The following is an 18,680-nucleotide window of genomic DNA, read 5'->3' as shown; positions in this document are numbered from 1 at the left end:
TGGCCCAGCAGCAAGCGTCAGCAGAGTCAAACCGTCGCCATGAGGAAGCGATGGCTCAACAGCAGCAGGCCCTGGCACAGGCTATAGCTGCGCAGCAGGAAAATACACGGCTGCTATCCGCCCAGTTTACGGCCCAGCAGGAGTCCACTCAAGCACAGGTGGCTGCCTTGCAGGAGGCCGTACAGCAGCTGGCTCAGGGACAAGCGCAAGCGGTCGTTGCCGTTAGCAACCCAGTGTCTGTTAGAGCCAGCCATTTTTTGCAGAAACTAACACCCAGCGATGACGTGGAAGCCTTTCTTACCACCTTTGAAAGGATAGCAGAGAGAGAAGCGTGGCCCCGGGACCAATGGGCCGGCATTATATCGCCTTTTCTCACTTGTGACCCGCAAAAGGCCTATTTTGACCTCCCAGCTGAGCACATCAAAGACTATGAACGTCTAAAAGCTGAAATCCTGGCCCGCCTGGGAGTGACCACAGCTGTCCGGGCTCAGAGGGTGCATCGCTGGCGGTACAAATCGGACCAACCACCCAGGTCCCAGATGCATGAACTAATTCAGTTAGTTAAAAAATGGCTGCAGCCAGAAAAGTTGTCAGGTCCACAAATGGTGGAACGAGTGGTAATGGACCGGTACCTACGGTCCCTACAAGATGACCTACAGCGCTGGGTAAGCCATGGAAACCCTACTAATGCTGACCAGCTGATCGAGCTGGTTGAACGGTATACCGTGGTGGAGGACCTGCTTGGGCCTGCCAAGCGTCGAGAACCCACGCCAAGGACACCCAGACCAGCCACCAACCTGAGGAGAGAAGCCTTGCCAGATGTTGGCGTCCGCAGGTTTACACCATCTGCCCTAGAACCACGGAGGTCGGTTCCTGTACCAAAGATGGGAGACATACAATGTTGGCGATGTCGGTCCTGGGGGCATACCCGGGCACAATGCCCACTGCAGGAGGAGCCTATGGAGTGCGGAACTGGTCGGAGAAGCTCCTTCTATGTGCGAAGTGTGTGTACCACTCATCTTGACCTGGCTGCAGGACGGTTTGAGTGTGAAGTGTGGGTGAACCACCTTCCTGCCAGGGCCCTACTGGACTCCGGTAGCATGGTAACATTAGTACATGCCAGGATACTTGGGAGGCTTAGACCAGTGACTAAAACTCTTCGGGTGGTATGCATTCATGGGGATACCAAGGAGTACCCCTTGGTTCCGGTGACTGTTTCTTATGGCCATGCCTCAGTTACACAGGAGGTCGGGGTGGTAAACAGTTTAATTCATGACATCATAGTGGGGCGGGACTGTCCACTATTTCTGGAACTATGGAACGAGGTGCAAATGGCACCACCAGGGGAACTGGGGGCACTGGGCCTGGAAGGGACAGGGTCCGAGGGGTCCGGAGCTGAAATACACCCCTCTCATATAGAAATACCTACCATTGATAATGAAGTCGCAGGGAATGCTAATGTGGAGGATAATGCCCCTGACCCAGGTCTTAAACCCGGGTTGATCTCTGAGGTGGGGGAGGTCTTCCCATTACAAGTCATGCTGGGGGAGGATGACGAGGAGCTCTCCCCGGTTGAGGAGGATGAAGGGGAAACCTCCTCAAGGCCAGTACATCCAGATCTAGACGTGTCCAGAGGTGCATTTGGTACCGCCCAATTACGGGACCCTGCCTTGGTCAATGCTCGAGAGCAGGTTTCTGTTGTTGATGGGGTCCCACAAATGCCAGATGCAGACCAGAGGTTCCCTCACTTTGCGTTGAAGGGGGACTTACTGTATCGAGTGGCTGAGAGCCGAGGGGAAACTATAGAGCAGTTGCTGGTTCCCCAACCGTATAGGCGGATGCTCCTCGATCTAGCCCACAACGATGCACTGGGAGGACACCTGGGGGCGGAGAAAACAGAGGCCAGGATAAACGACCGGTTTTACTGGCCAGGGTTGAAGGCCGAGGTTAAAAGATACTGTGCGTCTTGTCCCATTTGCCAGTTAACCGCCCCAGTGCCACACTATAGAAACCCTCTGGTGCCCTTGCCGATTATCGAAGTCCCGTTTGAACGGATCGCTATGGATCTGGTGGGACCCCTGGTAAAGTCGGCACGGGGCCACCAATACATATTGGTCATCCTAGATTACGCAACTAGGTATCCAGAAGCTGTCCCTTTGAGGAAAGCCTCCTCTAAGGCCATCGCCAGGGAGTTGTTTCAAATGTTCTCACGAACTGGGTTCCCCAAAGAGATCCTGACAGACCAGGGTACCCCTTTTATGTCAAAGGTAATGGCGGACTTGTGCAAATTGTTTCAAATTAAGCAGTTGCGGACGTCTGTCTACCACCCACAGACCGATGGCCTAGTCGAAAGATTCAATAAAACCCTAAAATCCATGTTGAGAAGAGTAGTCCAGAAAGATGGGAAGGATTGGGATATGTTACTCCCTGCCCTGTTATTTGCTATCCGGGAGGTCCCGCAAGCATCCACAGGTTTTTCGCCATTTGAATTAGTGTATGGACGAAGGCCCCGGGGGTTACTCGATCTGGTAAAAGAGACATGGGAAAGTGAGTCCTCACCACACAAAACGGTGGTAGAGCATATCTCTCAAATGCGAGAGAGGGTGGCTAAGGTGATGCCACTGGTGAAGGAGCACATGCAGAAGGCCCAGGATGCCCAAAGAAGAGTGTATAACAGGTCGGCTAAAATTAGACAGTTCCAAGTAGGAGACCGGGTGGCTGTTCTAATACCCACGGTAGAGAGCAAATTCTTGGCCAAATGGCAGGGCCCATTTGAGGTAGTAGAGAAAGTCGGTGAGGTGGACTACAAGGTACACCAGCCAGGGAAAAGAAAACCATACCAGATCTATCACATCAATTTGTTGAAACCCTGGAGAGACAGAGAACAAGTGTCAGCGGTAGTAGGGGTACAGTCAGGGGACCATGCAGGGATCGACTTGGTGCAGGTTGCTGCTACCCTGACTAGACCTCAAACCCAGCAAACAAAAGAGTTTCTACAAAAAAATAGAGATATGTTTTCAGAGTTGCCCGGTCGCACCAACGTCATCAAGCATGACATTGTGACCGAGCCCAATGTAAAAGTCAGGTTAAAGCCTTACCGTATCCCAGAAGCTCATAGGGTGGCAGTGTCCGAAGAGGTTAAAAGAATGTTCGAGCTTGGAGTCATTGAAGAGTCGCAGAGCGAATGGTCAAGTCCAATTGTGTTGGTACCCAAGCCCAACGGCACCCTCCGCTTCTGCAACGACTTCAGAAAGCTTAATGAAGTCTCCAAGTTCGACGCATATCCCATGCCACGAGTAGATGAGCTAATTGAAAGGTTGGGGCCTGCCAGGTACATTACCACGCTAGACCTCACAAAAGGGTACTGGCAGATTCCCCTGACTAAGGAAGCCAGGGAGAAGACAGCCTTCTCTACCCCAGAAGGCCACTTCCAATATAAGAGGATGCCATTTGGTCTACACTCAGCCCCGGCCACGTTCCAAAGGGCCATGGACAAAACTCTGCGTCCACACCAACGGTACGCTTCTGTCTACCTCGATGACATAGTCATCTTCAGCACTGATTGGGAGTCCCACCTTCCCCGGGTTCAGGCAGTCGTAGACTCCTTAAGAAGAGCAGGGTTCACCATCAACCCCGAGAAGTGTGCCATTGGGATGGAGGAAGTAAAATACCTAGGATATATTGTGGGTAGAGGGCTGGTGAAGCCCCAAATGAGTAAGGTGGAGGCCATACAGGACTGGCCCCGTCCCCTAACCAAGAAGCAGGTCAGAGCGTTTTTGGGCATAGTTGGCTATTATAGGAGGTTTGTCCCCAACTTTGCCACTGTTGCTGCACCACTGACCGACCTGACCAGAGGCAGAAAGTCAGTGATGATAAAGTGGAACGCCGAGGCCGAGACGGCTTTTCAAAAGCTTAAGACAGCTTTGTGCCAAGATCCGGTGCTTGTAGCTCCAGATTTTACAAAAGATTTTGTAGTACAGACAGATGCTTCAAGCGAAGGGTTGGGAGCGGTCCTGTCTCAGGAAATCAATGGGGAGGAGCACCCTGTGGTCTTTCTTAGTAGGAAGCTGACGGCAGCTGAAAGAAACTATGCGGTGGTGGAGCGGGAGTGTCTGGCCATCAAGTGGGCTCTAGACTCCTTGCGATATTTCCTCCTGGGCAGAAAGTTCCGCTTGGTGTCAGACCATGCTCCGCTTACCTGGATGAGACAGAATAAACACACCAATGCCAGGGTAACAAGGTGGTTCCTTTCTCTCCAGGAGTTCAATTTCATGGTAGAGCACAGACCCGGGAGACAGCATCAGAATGCCGATGCCCTCTCCCGAGTCCATTGTATGGTGTCTACTGTTGCCTCCAACACCTCCGCGTTGAGGCAGAGGGGGGGGATATGTACAGGACACCAGGGGTGGGTCCTGGACGGGTGCTATACGGCACCACTGTTTGGACTATGGTCCATTTAAATAGAGGTAGAAGGTTCAGGGGGTCACCCAAAAGTGGGTGAAAAGTTCCAGGCAGGCGCTAATTCAGAGAGGACTGGCTCGCAGTCTTCTCTATCTTAATAAAGTAGTTTGGGGCCTGGAATTTTGGAGGCTCCAAAGTGTTATTTGGGTGGGATGGAGCCTCCACTCCTAAACCCTGGAAGCCAGCGCACAAGGGGTTAAAATCTCAGACAACCACCCATTAAAGCAGGAAGTGATGCTGGAGGGAATGAGTGAGTTGGGAGAGTGCACCTGTGAGGACAAGATGGAAGTCTGCTAGCTGCTCAGAGAGGATTTCTGAGTAGTTTGGAAGTGAAGCTGTGTCTGCAGGGAAGGTCTGGAGGACTTCTTACTAAAAACGTATGTGCCTTTCTTTTGGTTGTTTTTCTGAAGAAAGACTTTTTCCTAATTTATGCTGGAAACAAGCAGGACTTTTGTTGTGACGTTTTGGATGCTGAAGAAAAGCTTTATTTTGTTTTGTTTGGTCACCAATAAAGACCCTTTGCTTTACTGACACGGTTTTACGCACTTGTCTCGCGGAGCTTAAGAACCCCCAAAGTTTACAGGACCTATAGTATACCCAGGCGGTTTGGGGAAGTGAGCATTCCCACGTTTTTAATGAGAGAAGGCAGTGTCGGGTGCGGAGGTAAAGGAATAGGTCAGAGTCTGGGATGTTGAATCGTTCCTGGAGGTCCTGGAAGGATTTGATGGTACTTCCCATTATTAGGTCGGATACATGGATCAACCCTTTGGCTTTCCAACGGGAGAATGAAGTGGAAGCCATCAGGATTTGCAATGTCTCTAGGGGAACAGGTATTGTAGAGCGTACGTCAGGGGTCGCGGGCAGTCGCGCAAATCGGGTCCAGACCTTGAGGGTCGCGAGAATGGTCGGAGAAAGGTGGGGAGGTGTCTTTGCTCCCATTGTGGTAGCAAACAACCAGGCTGGGAGGTTATGATGTGGAACTGAGGATTGTTCTATTCTACCCCATAGTGTGGAGGGGGGGCCAGAGGAAATCCATTCCTTAGCTTGCGTCAAAATTGAGGCCATGTAGTAGTCTCGGAAGTTGACATAGCCCATTCCCCCTGCTGAACGATGTTTTGTCAGTCGAGTGTGGCCACATCTGGCTTTTTTACCTTTCCAGACGTATTTCGATAGCATTGCTTGTAGTGAGGAGAAATATTTGAGGGGAATAGGGATGGGGAGGGTTCGAAATAGATACAATATTTGGGGGAGATGGAGCATTTTAAACGCCGCTAAGCGGCCAGACCATGAGAACTCTAAGGATGCCAGCCTGGTGAGATCCGCCTGAAGTTTAGAGCGAATTGGTAGATAATTAGGTGAGGCAAATAAAGCTTTCGTAGTAGAGGTGAGCTGGATCCCCAAATATGTAATGCTACTGTCCGCCCAGACGTATGGGAAATTGAGTGCGATCCGATTCTTGGTAGCCTCGTCTAAGCCTAGGTTAAGTATGTAAGACTTGGCCTCATTGGCTTTGTAAAAAGATATTTCGCTGAACCAGGCAAGCATCCTTTGGATCTCAGGCAGGGAGCGCTCAGGATTAGTAACTACAAGGATCACATCGTCCGCAAATAGGCTTATTTTGTGTTCTGCTCCTGCTATATTCATACCAGAGATGTTTTTGTTAGTTCTTATAACTTCTGCTAGGGGCTCCATGACTAGGTTGAATATTAGGGGTGATAGGGGGCATCCCTGCCTAGTGCCGTTGGTGATTTGGAAGGGCGTGGAAAGGGCACCCGCCGAGAGTACTCTGGCTGAAGGGTTGGAGTATAAAGCCATGATGGCATCATGGATGCCACCTACTAAACCAAATTTGGTCAATACGGCTGACACATATCCCCAGTGGACCCTGTCAAACGCCTTCTCTGCATCTAGGGAGAGAAGCAGAGAAGGCGTTCCGGAGGCCTCGATCTGGTGCATGATGTTTATCATCCGTCGCGTGGCGTCTGAGGCCTGGCGTCCCTTGGTGAAACCTGACTGGTCTGGGGAAATTAAAGAGGGGAGAATGAGCTCCAGTCTGTTGGCTATGAGTTTGGCATAAATTTTTAGGTCGACGTTTAGTAGGGAGATGGGGCGGAAATTTTTCGGGGAGATGGGGTCTTTGCCTGGTTTGGGTAAGGTCACTACCGTAGCCGCAAGCATTTCAGCCGGGAAGGATGCTGATCCAGCGGCTGAGTTGAAGGTGCGCTGCAAAGTGGGAGCTAAAAGGTGTTGGAATTTCCGGTAGTATTCCCCAGTGAAGCCATCTGGGCCTGGGGATTTAGAGGAGGGGAGGCCGTTTATCGCTTTAAGGATTTCATCAATCGTGAAGGGGTTAGTCAACGTGGAGAGTTGTGTGGGGGTAACCGATGGGAGATTAACACTATCCAGGAATGTTTGGATCGAGGCAGGAGATGGTTGAGTTGTGGAGGGGTCCTTTTTGAGATTGTAGAGGTCTGCATCGTACTCACTGAATGCATCTGCTATCGATTGAGGTTTAAGGAGCTTTTCTCCGGAGTGGGGGTGAATCAGATATGGGATTTTCGTTTTGGTCCTGTAACCTTTGACTCTGAGGGACATTGCTTTCCCAGCTTTATTGCCCGTGGAGTAGCAAGTGGCTTTAAGAAGCTTATATGATTTTTCATGTTTTTCAAGGAGTAGTGCTCTGAGGTCATGTCTTAAAGTAAAGATTTGCGACTGTAGGGACGGGGAGGGGTTGGTTTTGTTAAGGGCCTCCGCAGAGGTCAGGGCTTGTGTGAGTTTGTCCATCTTTCGAGTTCTATGTCGTTTAGCTCTAGCCCCCATTTGGAGGAAGACCCCCCGTATCACAGCCTTGTGGGCATTCCACACCACCAGCGGGTCAGATGTGGGAGTGTGATTGATTGAGAAGTATTCCTCAAGATTTTTTTTGATGGTGTCTGAGTAGTAGGGAGTATTGAGGAGGTAGTTGTTGGCTCTCCATATATAGGTAGTGGGAAGGGAAGAATTGTCAGAGATAGTGAGACTGATGGGGGCATGATCTGACCAGGTGGTGGTGTGGATTTCAGAACCCAGAACCCTTTGCAATAACCAGCTATCAGTTAAAGTTAAAGTTAAAAGTCAATACGCGAGTAGGTGTTGTGACGGGGCGACAAGAACGTAAAGTCCCTCTCGCTCGCATGACAGCACCTCCACACATCATACATGCTATGAGAGGAAATGAAAGAGTCCAAGGAAGAAGCACGCCGGGGAGGCCCGGCGGTAGAGTCCATGGCATTGTTAGGGACCTTATTGAAATCCCCACATATAAGTAGGTGTCCAGTTTGGAACTTGCGAATTGCCTTCATCACTTTCCTGAGGAATGTCATTTGGCCCTGATTTGGGACATAGAGGGATACCAGTGTGTACGGTACATTGTTGATGTCACAGTTGAGAAACACATATCTACCATCCTGGTCAGTGACACTTTGGTGTAGCTGGAAGGTGACCGAGTCTCTGATGGCGATCATCACTCCGCGTTGTTTCTTGGAGAAGTAGGCCTGAAAGACATGTGGGAACTGTTTGTGGGAGCACTTGGGAGCTGCTTGTAGTGCAAAGTGGGTCTCCTGGACGCACAGAACGTCACAATTGTGGGCAAATGTCCGTTTTGCGGGGTGGTTTAGGCCCTTGGCATTGAGGGAGAGTATTTTGAACCCCATGTTCTCGTGTGAGGTGGTGGTAAGAGAGCTTAAAAGTACTTACAGTTGTAGGTGAAAGCCGCTCAAGACCCAGGTAGGCAGATAGGGAAGACGAGGTGGTGTGCTTTTCTGGCGTATCAGGAGGCAGGGCAGGATTGAGCCGCTAAGATGTAGGAGACAAAGGTAGAGGTGAGTAATCACAGTAGGGTATTGAAAGGAGTTCGTGCCTTAGGTTTAGAGGAGAGGTTCACTTGGTACAGTGTATGTAGAGGCAGCGCCGTTAGGTGATCCCTGGTGAGGAGAAAATATCCAATTCAGAAGAAATACAGAAATAAAACAAAAAGATGAAAATGAAAAATGAACCGTAGGGAACAGGTGGTCAACAATTTCCCTGTACAAGGGAGCAAAGTAGGAATCAGCAACAAACTGCTCTACTCGAGCGGCTGATGAAGTGCAGGGGAGAGTTTTGTGAGCAGGTGGTGGGTCGCATGACCAGACCGGACATATGCGTTGCTCAGCGTAGCGGTCTCGGGTTATTCATTTTGAACTTCCCCTTGTCAGCTCCAAAAGTGAATGGGTTAGGGGCCCCGTTGTGTTCAGGCTGGTTGTGGGGGGGATCCGGTAGAATTCCCCAGGAGTGTAGCAGCTTCATACCGCCTTCTAGGGTGGATATGGCATGTGGGATGCCATTGTGAGTGACCAAGATGGTCGCTGGGTGTCGCCATTTATAGATGATCTTATGGTTATGCAGGGCCTTCGTGATGGTTTTAAGCTGTCTTCTCATCTGGAGTGTGTACTGAGAGAGATCGGCGTACAGCTGGATATCTGAGTATGGCGCCGGGAGCGGGGAAACTTCCCTTGCTTTCATTAATATTTGCTCTTTAGCTTGAAAGAAATGAATTCTTAGTAGAACATCTCTAGGTATATCTGCTTCCAAATGGCGGGGCTTGGGGAGCCGATGTATGCGGTCTATAGTGAGTTCAATGGGGGAGAGATCAGGCAGCATGCTGGAGAACATGGTGCTGGCATAGGCATGCAGCTCCTTTGGCTGGACGCTCTCAGGGACCCCACGTATTTTAATGTTGTTGCGTCTGGAGCGGTCCTCAAGGTCCGCGAGCTTCGCTTTGATCCATAAATTGTCATCCATTTGCTCAGCATAGCCATCTACTAGCTCGTTTACTGTGTCAGTGCAATCCACCATTTTGTTCTCTATAAATTGCATTCTATTGTCCATATGTTTCATTTCCAGAGAGAATGTGTTGATCAATGAGGATAGGTTAGTCATGAGTGAGGATTGTAATGTCATGAGCATGTCCTTCATCGTGGTGTCTAACACCGGCTGCCCTGTGGTGGGGAATCGGGCAATGGAGGACTGTAGGGAGGATATGGCAGAGTCATTGTGTAGGCCTGTACTCACTGCGATTGAGGCCTGCGTGTGGGGGTCCATCCTCATCTTGGACTTGGCGGGGCTCTGCATTCCCGGTGTGGCAGGCGAGTTGTCCGGAGGGTAGGAGAGCTGCTGCGGCAACTTCAGATCTCGTGGATGGGCTGTGGGGAGAGCCGTGTAGTCCAGCATCTGCCGCGCTGTGCTCCCGTCGGCGCCATCTTGGCTTTTTCGGCGGGGCTGGAAGGAGAAGGATTCCAGCCTTTTCGGGCCGCGTTCCTGTGCCCGTTTTCGGGTCATTGTGTCGGCGGGTCCCGGGGGAGTTGGAGACGTGTCCGTGGTGACGATTTAGAGCAGCGTGGGTGCCCGAAATGTCGCTCGTTGTCCGGTCGGCGGAGCTCACAGCTCAAGCGTCCATTCGCGTGCACGCGCAAGCCACGCCCCCGCCTATCTCATTTCTTGAAACCCTAACAAGCTAGGAAAGTACAAATGCCCCCAAATGACATCTTTCTGGAAAGTAGACATTCCAAGGTATTTAGTAAGAGGCATGGTAAGTTATTTGAAGTTGTAATTTTTTCCCACAACTCTTTGCAAAGTTACGTTTTTTTTCCACAAAAATGTCATTGTAATAGCTTATTTATCTCACATGACATGTGCATACCACAAATGACACCCAAAAATACATTCTGCAACTCCTCCTGAGTATAACGATACCACATGTGTGGGACTTTTTCACTGCCTGGCCACATACAGAGGCCCAACATGCAGGGAGCACCATCAGATGTTCTAGGAGCATAAATTACACATCTAACTTGTTGACTACCCATTACAATTTTGAAGGCCCTGGAGCACAAGGACAATGGTAACGCCCACAAAATGACCCCATTTTGGAAAGCTAACACCCCAACGTATAATCTATAAAGCATAATGATGCTTTTAAACAATTCATTTTTTTCCAAACGTTTTTGGAATATGTGGAAAAAATATGAAAATGCTTTTTTTACACAAAGTTACATAGTTACATAGTTAGTCAGGTTGAAAAAAGACACAAGTCCATCAAGTTCAACCATAAGAAATAAATTAATAATAGTATCGTACAATCACATATACCCAATTCTATACCCACAGTTGATCCAGAGGAAGGCAAAAAAAAACAGCAACGCATGATCAAATTTGCTACAGCAGGGGAAAAAATTCCTTCCTGATCCCCCCCAGAGGCAATCGGATATATTTTTCTCAGATCAACTTTACCTATAAATGTCAGTACCCAGTTATATTATGTACATTTAGAAAAGTATCCATGCCTTTCTTAAAGCACATTACTGAGCTGACCAGAACCACCTCTGCAGGGAGTCTATTCCACATTTTCACAGCTTTTACTGTGAAGAAACCTTTTTGTATTTGAAGGTGAAATCTCTTTTCCTCTAGACGTAAAGAGTGCCCCCTTGTCCTCAGTGTTGACCGTAAAGTGAATAACTCAACACCAAGTTCACTATATGGATCGCTTATATATTTGTACATGTTGATCATATCCCCCCTTAATTTCCTCTTCTCAAGAGTGAATAAATTCAGTTTCTCTAATCTTTTCTCATAGATGAGCTCCTCCATGCCTCTTATCAGTTTGGTTGCCCTTCTCTGCACTTTCTCCAATTCCCCAATATCCTTCTTGAGAACTGGAGCCCAAAACTGAACTGCATATTCCAGATGAGGTCTTACTAATGATTTGTACAGGGGCAAAAATATATCTCTCTCTCTGGAGTCCATACCTCTCTCAATACAAGAAAGGACTTTGCTCGCTTTGGAAACCGCAGCTTGGCATTGCATGCCATTATTGAGCTTATGATCTACCAAAACCCCCAGATCCTTCTCCACTATGGATCCCTCCAGTTGTACTCCCCCTAGTATGTATGACGCATGCATATTCTTAGCCCCAAAGTGCATAACTTTACATTTATCAACATTAAACCTCATCTGCCACTTAGTCGCCCAATTAGACAGAGCATTGAGGTTGGCTTGTAAATTGGCTACATCCTGTAAAGACATTATTCCACTGCATAGCTTGGTGTCATCTGCAAAGACAGAAATGTTACTTTTGATCTCAGACCCAACATCATATCATACAGCGGCCTAACATTGAAGTAGCACTGTTAGGCGTTCTAGGAGCATAAATTACACATCTTATTTCTCAACCACCTATTACACTTTTGAAGGCCCTGGAGCACCAGGACACCGGAAACGCCCACGAAATGACCCCACTTTGGAAAGCTAACACCCAAACTTATAATCTATGAGGCATAATGAGTCTTTTGAACCGTTCATTTTTTTCTAAAGTTTTAGGAAAATGTGGAGAAAATATGAAAACGCTTTTTTTTACAAGATATTTCCAACACATAGCATTTACATAGCAAAAATGACACCCCAAAATACATTCTGCCACTCCTTCTGAGTATGGCGATACCAAATGTGTGAGACTTTTACACAGCCTGGCCACATACAGAGATCAAATATGCAAGGAACACTGTCAGGTGTTCCAGGGACACATAGCATGCACATACCAAGAATTAGAGATGGCCTGGTGATATTCGCGCCTGTCCGCAATTTTACATTGAGAAGAACTTTGACCCATGACACATCCATCGGGTGGTACAGGACAGCCAATTGAGACATTTCCACAAATGCACATACCCCCTACCTTATAAATAGACCTGATCTGGTGTCCATTTTACATTCTGCTTTTTGTCAGTGTAGAGAGAGGTTGCTGTGTGGAGCAGGGCAAAGGCTGTATTGAAACAAATTGCTGGCTAAAAGGTCTACAAAAGTCCTTTTAAGGACTGGTATAGGTGTACTATTGTTTGGTATGCAGTATATAGGGGTGTAATACACTTATAATATATTTTCTAACATAGAAAGCATATTATAGTGGATTTTTATTGTGTACTGTGCAGCATTGCGACTGGTGTATTTGGGAACTGCAGATTTTTTTTTTCTGTTTTGCTGCTTTACCTCTTGCTACACACAGTGACAAACAATACTGGAAAAAAGTGGGAAGTGGCACATGGTGCATTCGATTACGTCAAAGGACGCACCAGACTTGGTTGAGTGGTTCACCACCAACACCACCATATACCCTCCGCTTGAGTCACAGGAATTATTTTCAGATCCATCAGAAGACATTTTCGATGTGCAGCCATTCTTGGCATTGGATCAGGAAGAGGAGGTAGCAACAGCCGCCACTCAGCAGTCTGGCGACAGTACCCAGTCCAGCCCAAGGAGGTTGGTTCCCGATGTTGCTGCCTACTCCGAGATCTCTAATGATAGTGGTGGGGAAGGTGACGTAGATGATGACGTGTCTACAGATGTCACGTGGGTACCCACAAGAGAGGAAGAGTAGGGGAGTTCAGAGGGAGAAGTGGACCAGCAGATAGGGAGGAGAAGCAGGCCGAACTTACATTGCACAGGAGGGACAAACCAGACTGTTAATGTATCAGGAGCGAGCCATCAACCATGTACGATCGTATCAGGCGCTCCCAGGACGGCAGCCCATGGCTCCGCAGTGTGGGCTTTTTTTAACGTGTCCGCTGCTGACAATAGTGTTGCCATCTGCAGCCTTTGCAGTCAACGTATAAGTCGCGGTAAGCCCAACACTCACCTAGGGACGACCGCCTTAAGAAGGCACCTGACCTTCCATCACCGAGCCCAGTGGGAGCAATGCCATCAGAACCCACAAAGCTGCACTCCAGGCTCTCACCGTCCAGCCTCTTCTTCTTCTCCTTCTCCTTCTCCTCTATACTCACAATTGTCCTCCACTCCACCTTTCATAATGCCGTCCTCACGTTTTTCTGCAAAAAGGCAGGCTTCCGTGGCCCAAATGTTCGATTGTAAAAAAATGATGCCGCCGGATAACCCTCTTGCCCAACGGTTGACCGCTGGCTTGTCGGAACTGATAGCCCACCAATTACTGCCATATAAACTGGTGGACTCGGAGGCCTTTCGAAAATTTGTGGTCTTTGGAACACCACAATGGAAGGTCCCAGGAAGGAAATATCTCTCACAGAAGGGCATCCCAGAGCTATATGACCATGTTCAGTGGCAAGTGAACATATCTCTGGCACACAGTGTCGGTGCCAAGATACATCTGACCACAGATGCGTGGTCTAGCAAACACGGGCAGTGAAGGTATATAACTTTTACTGCAAACTGGGTGAACCTTCTGACGGCCATCAAGCATGTAACCCGTGGCACCCATGTAGATTTGGTTTTACCGCCATGGATTGCATGCAGGCCTGCCTCTTCTCCTCCTCCTCCCACTCCATTCTCCCTCTCCTCCTCGGCTGACTCCTCCTTCTCCGATGCTACCCTCTCTTCCTCTGCGCCGCCCAAGATCCCCAGAACCTATTCGACATGCCAGGTGAGACATTGCCATGCTTTGCTGCGTCTTTTGTGCCTGGAATACAAGAGCTACACTGGTCCTGCACTCCTTTCAGCTTTGCGTTCCCAGGCAGATCAGGGCTAACACCGCTCAATTTGACAGTTGGTAAAGTGGTGTGCGACAACAATGTCAATCTGCTGAGCGAGCTAAAACAGGGCAAAATTACACACGTGCCATGCATGGCACACGTCCTGAACTTGGTCGTGGAGTGATTCATTGCCAAATACCCTGGGGTCCAGGACGTCTTGCGGCAGGCCAGGAAAATCTCAGGCCATTTCAGAAGATCTTAAACGGCCATGGCTCGCCTTTCTGACATTCAGCGGCGACAAAACCTGCCCATCAGATGTGACTGCCCGACGCAATGGAACTCAACCTTGTATATGCTTGATAGGTTGCTCCAGCAGAAACGTGCAGTTAACGACTACCTGTACGAACTCTGCAGCAGGACAGGTTCTGGGGAGCTTGTTTATTTTTCACTGTGCCAGTGGCTGCTCATGCGCGGCTCATGCAGACTTCTGTGGCCATTTGATGAGATCACCAAACTGGTCAGTCGCAGCCAGGGTGCCATCAGTGACATCCTACCTTACGCCTTCTTTCTGGAGCGTGCATTGCATTGTGTCATTGATCAAGCCGTCGAGGAACAGGAGCAGGAAGATTAGGAAGTCGCAATGCTGGATGAATTCCCAGGGGGGGATACTCCACATGAGACAATTCAACAACGGGAGTCTGAAGAGGAGTCAGGAGGATGGTGCCGGGGCGGAAGAGGAGGAGCAAGAAGAGCATACTTTAAACCTTTCTGGGATCCCTGGTGTTGTCCGTGGATGGGGGGAGGAGAATGAGGACGACATAATCCTGGATGATGAGCAGGAGCCAGGCCACTACACTGCTTCCAGTTTAGTGCAAATGTGGGCCTTTATGCTCCAGTGTTTTAAGAGGGACCCCTAAAAAGCATAAAGGGCAAGGACCAGTACTGGGTGGCAACGTACTTAGACCCCCGGTACAAACAAAACATGGTGGAAATGTTACCACCATCACAGAGGGCTATCAGAATGCAGCACTTTCAGGCCTTGGTTCGAGAAATGCTGCATTCTGCTTTTGCATGCGCTGGCAGAGGAATTTCAACTCACAGAGAAACAGTTGCGGGTACCAAACCAACAGCGCCTGCAAGAAGAGGGCGGTTTGAAGATGTGTTGGTCACTAATGATATGAGATCATTCTTTCAGCCGACCCATCGGCAGCTGTCCTCCGGATCCAGCATCAGGGAACGCCTAGACCGACAGGTGTCCAACTACATCGGGTTAACGGCCGATGTGGACGCACTGAGAAGTGATGAACCCCTGGACTACTGGGTGCGCAGGCTTGACCTCTGGCCAGAGCTTGCACAATTTGCAATGGAACTGTTGGTTTGCCCCTCGTCCAGTGTCCTGTCCGAAAGGACATACAGCGCAGCAGGGGGGTTGTGACCGATAAGCACACTCGCCTTACTCACGACAGTGTTGACTACCTCACATTTCTAAAAATGAATGAGGCATGGATCTCGGAGGAATTCAACACATGTGACCAGTAGACCATGTTTGATTCAAATTCCTCATGACAGGCCACAAATATCCACCACCACCCATAACAATTCATGGTCCCTGTCTTAGGTAAATACAGCGGCATAAAAGGCCTTTTATGTCTATTGAATGTCTAATTTTTGGGGCCTGCACTTATTTATCCTGTGAATACCTAATGTATCACCAGCCACAGAATACAAAGTTGTTTGCTGTCAGGTGAACGCTTGTGGGCTAATTTTTGGGGCCTGTACTGGCCGACACTTAGTTCTGTATCCGATGAATGCCCAATGTACCACCAGCCACAGAATACAAAGTTGTTTGCTGTCAGGTGAATGCCTGTGGGCTAATTTATGGGGCCTGTACTGGCCGACACTTAGGCCTCATACAGACGAGCGGACATGTCCGATGAAAACGGTCCGTGGACATGTCCGCTGGGATCATTTGGTCTGATGGCTGTACACACCATCAGACCAAATTCCCAGCGGACAGACGACGCGGTGATGACGCAGTTATCGCAAACTCGCAAACTCGGAAGTTCAATGCTTCCACGCATGCGTCGAATCACTTCGACGCCATGCGCGGGTTCTCGGGCCAGCGGACATATCCGATGAGTCGTACTGACTATCGGACATGTCCGACGGACAGGCTTCCAGCGGACATGTTTCTTAGCATGCTAAGAAACATTTGTCCGCTGGAAACCTGTCCGCTAGGCCGGAAAATTGTCCGGTCAGCCTTACACACGGTCGGACATGTCCGCGGAAACTGGTCCGAAGGACCAGTTTCAGCGGACATGTTCAGTCGTGTGTACGAGGCCTGACTTCTGTATCTAGTGAATGCCTAATGTACCACCAGCCACAGAATACAATGTTGTTTGCTGTCAGGTGAACGCCTTTGGCTTATTTTTGGGGCCTGTAATTGCCGACACTTACTTCTGTATCTGGTGAATAGCTTAATGTACCTCCAGCCACAGAATACAAAGTTGTTTGCTGTCAGGTGAAGCCTGTCGGCTAATTTTTGGGGCCTGACACTTAGGCCCCATACACACGAGAGGATTTATCCGCGGATACGGTCCAGCGGACCGCATCCGCGGATAAATCCTCTCGAGGATTTCAGAAGATTTCTATGCGATGGCGTGTACACACCATCGCATTGAAATCCGCGCCGAAATCCTCTGGCGATGACGTGTCGCGCCATCGCCGCGATTATGACGCGGCGACGGGCGCGACGCTGTCATATAAGGAATTCCACGCATGCGTCAAATCATTACGACGCGTGCGGGGAATCCCTTTGGACGGATGGATCCGGTGAGTCTGTACAGACGAGCGGATCCATCCTTTGGGATGGACTTCAGCAGATGGATTTGTTGAGCATGTCAGCAAATATTCATCTGCTGAAAATCCATCCCAGGGGAGATTTATCCGAGGATAAATATCCGCAGGAGTGTACACACCATAGAATCTATCCGCTGAAACCCATTTGATGGGATTTATCTGCGGATAGATTCTATGGTGTGTACGGGGCCTTACTTCTGTATCCGTTTTTTTGCTTAATACTTCTGGTAGGTCAGTGTCCATGTTGTGGGACTATTTGTGCACAACTAGTAAGTATTTTGTGGCGGCAAATATGACCTGCAGGTTTTTAATGTTCGCCTGCCATTAAAGTCAATGGGGCCCGCCGCAAACTTGCGGTTCGCGAACATTTGAGAAAGTTTGCGGTTAGCTTTCGGGAACCACCCCGTCAGATGTTCGTCCATCACTATTGTTTATTACAAAGATTTTAAATACTCTACATCCATACAATGAAATATACTGACACATACTGTATATACCTTTTCTCTACCACAGACTGCATATTGTATGCCTACACACCTATATACACATTTAAATACATACTTTTATATATTTATCATTTATCCCCTATTGCAGTTTTTGCCTATATGCATGTAGGCCCTCTGTATTGTGTTTTATGACATAGTGTGCTGTGAAGAATAATGATTATTGCATCAGCGAAGGAGGACAATTCTCCCAAGGCTATACCATCCTTCCAGTCCACTACATATAAATATACAGACTAGACTCCATTCTATAAAGCTCTGAGGAAGAGGAAAAACCCTCGAAACGCGTCAGCCGATTTCTTCATCTCACCATCCCATGAGACATGGTTTTCGCCATATGACCTCTTAGAGGAATGATGTGACGTTATTCCAGATGCCAAATGTGAGTACTCCACTTACTTTTGCTTTGTAATAAAACTTTTTACCAAGGATAATACACCAGGCTGCACACCTTTTTCTTTCTTTCCTTGCTTTAGTTATTTGAACTCCTTCTAGTTGGCTAAAGCAGCAGGGTGTGAAAAATCCATCCATTAAGCACCTTACAGAAGTACATACAGTTTTACCTAGGCCTTTTTGCACAGCGCAGGAGAGATTTTTCAGTTGATCCTGATTATTAGTGCAGTCCCAACAGTGCCCACCAGTGCTGCATATCAGTGCCCAGCAGTGCTGCCTATCAGTGTCCACTAGTGCTGCAAATTAGTGCTCATCATTGCCCATCAGTGCTGCCAATTAGTGTCCATCAGTGCCTTTTCATCAGTGTCACCCATCAGTGCTGCCTCCTCATCAGTGCCCACCAGTGCTGCCTCATCAGTGTCTTTCAATGCAGTCTATCAGTGCCCATCAGTTACGCCTCATCAACGCAGCGTCATTAGTGCTGCCTCATCAGTGCCTATCAGCACACATCACTGAAGGAGAAAAATTACATGTTTGCAACATTTTATAACTATGAAATTGTTTATTTATTTTTTCAAAATGTGTGGTCTTTTCATTTATTTTGCAAAAAAAAAACTCAGTGGTAATTAAATGGCACAAAAAGCAAGCTCTATATGTGTGTGAGAAAAAAAACGATAACAATTTCATATGGGTTCAGTGTTGCATGACCATGCAATTGTCATTCAAAATGTGACAGTGTTAATGCGCATGCGTGGAGGCTCCCAAGATGGAGGCGTAGGACCGGAGCTCTGCACAGTGCCGGCCATACAGCTACAATAGCAGCGGGGAAAGGCTTCCCGGAGTCCCTTAACTAACAGGAGACGTAGCAGACACTCTTGGGCACCTGTCTATGCCGGGCAGATGAACCAGAAAAGTTCTGAAACCTCATTTTGAACCCTTGGAAAAGCGTGAC

Source organism: Rana temporaria, chromosome 7, assembly GCF_905171775.1.
Source record: "Rana temporaria chromosome 7, aRanTem1.1, whole genome shotgun sequence".
Classification (NCBI taxonomy): domain Eukaryota; kingdom Metazoa; phylum Chordata; class Amphibia; order Anura; family Ranidae; genus Rana; species Rana temporaria.
The sequence above is the reverse complement of the archived record's forward strand: the minus strand, read 5'-3'. Positions refer to the sequence as shown.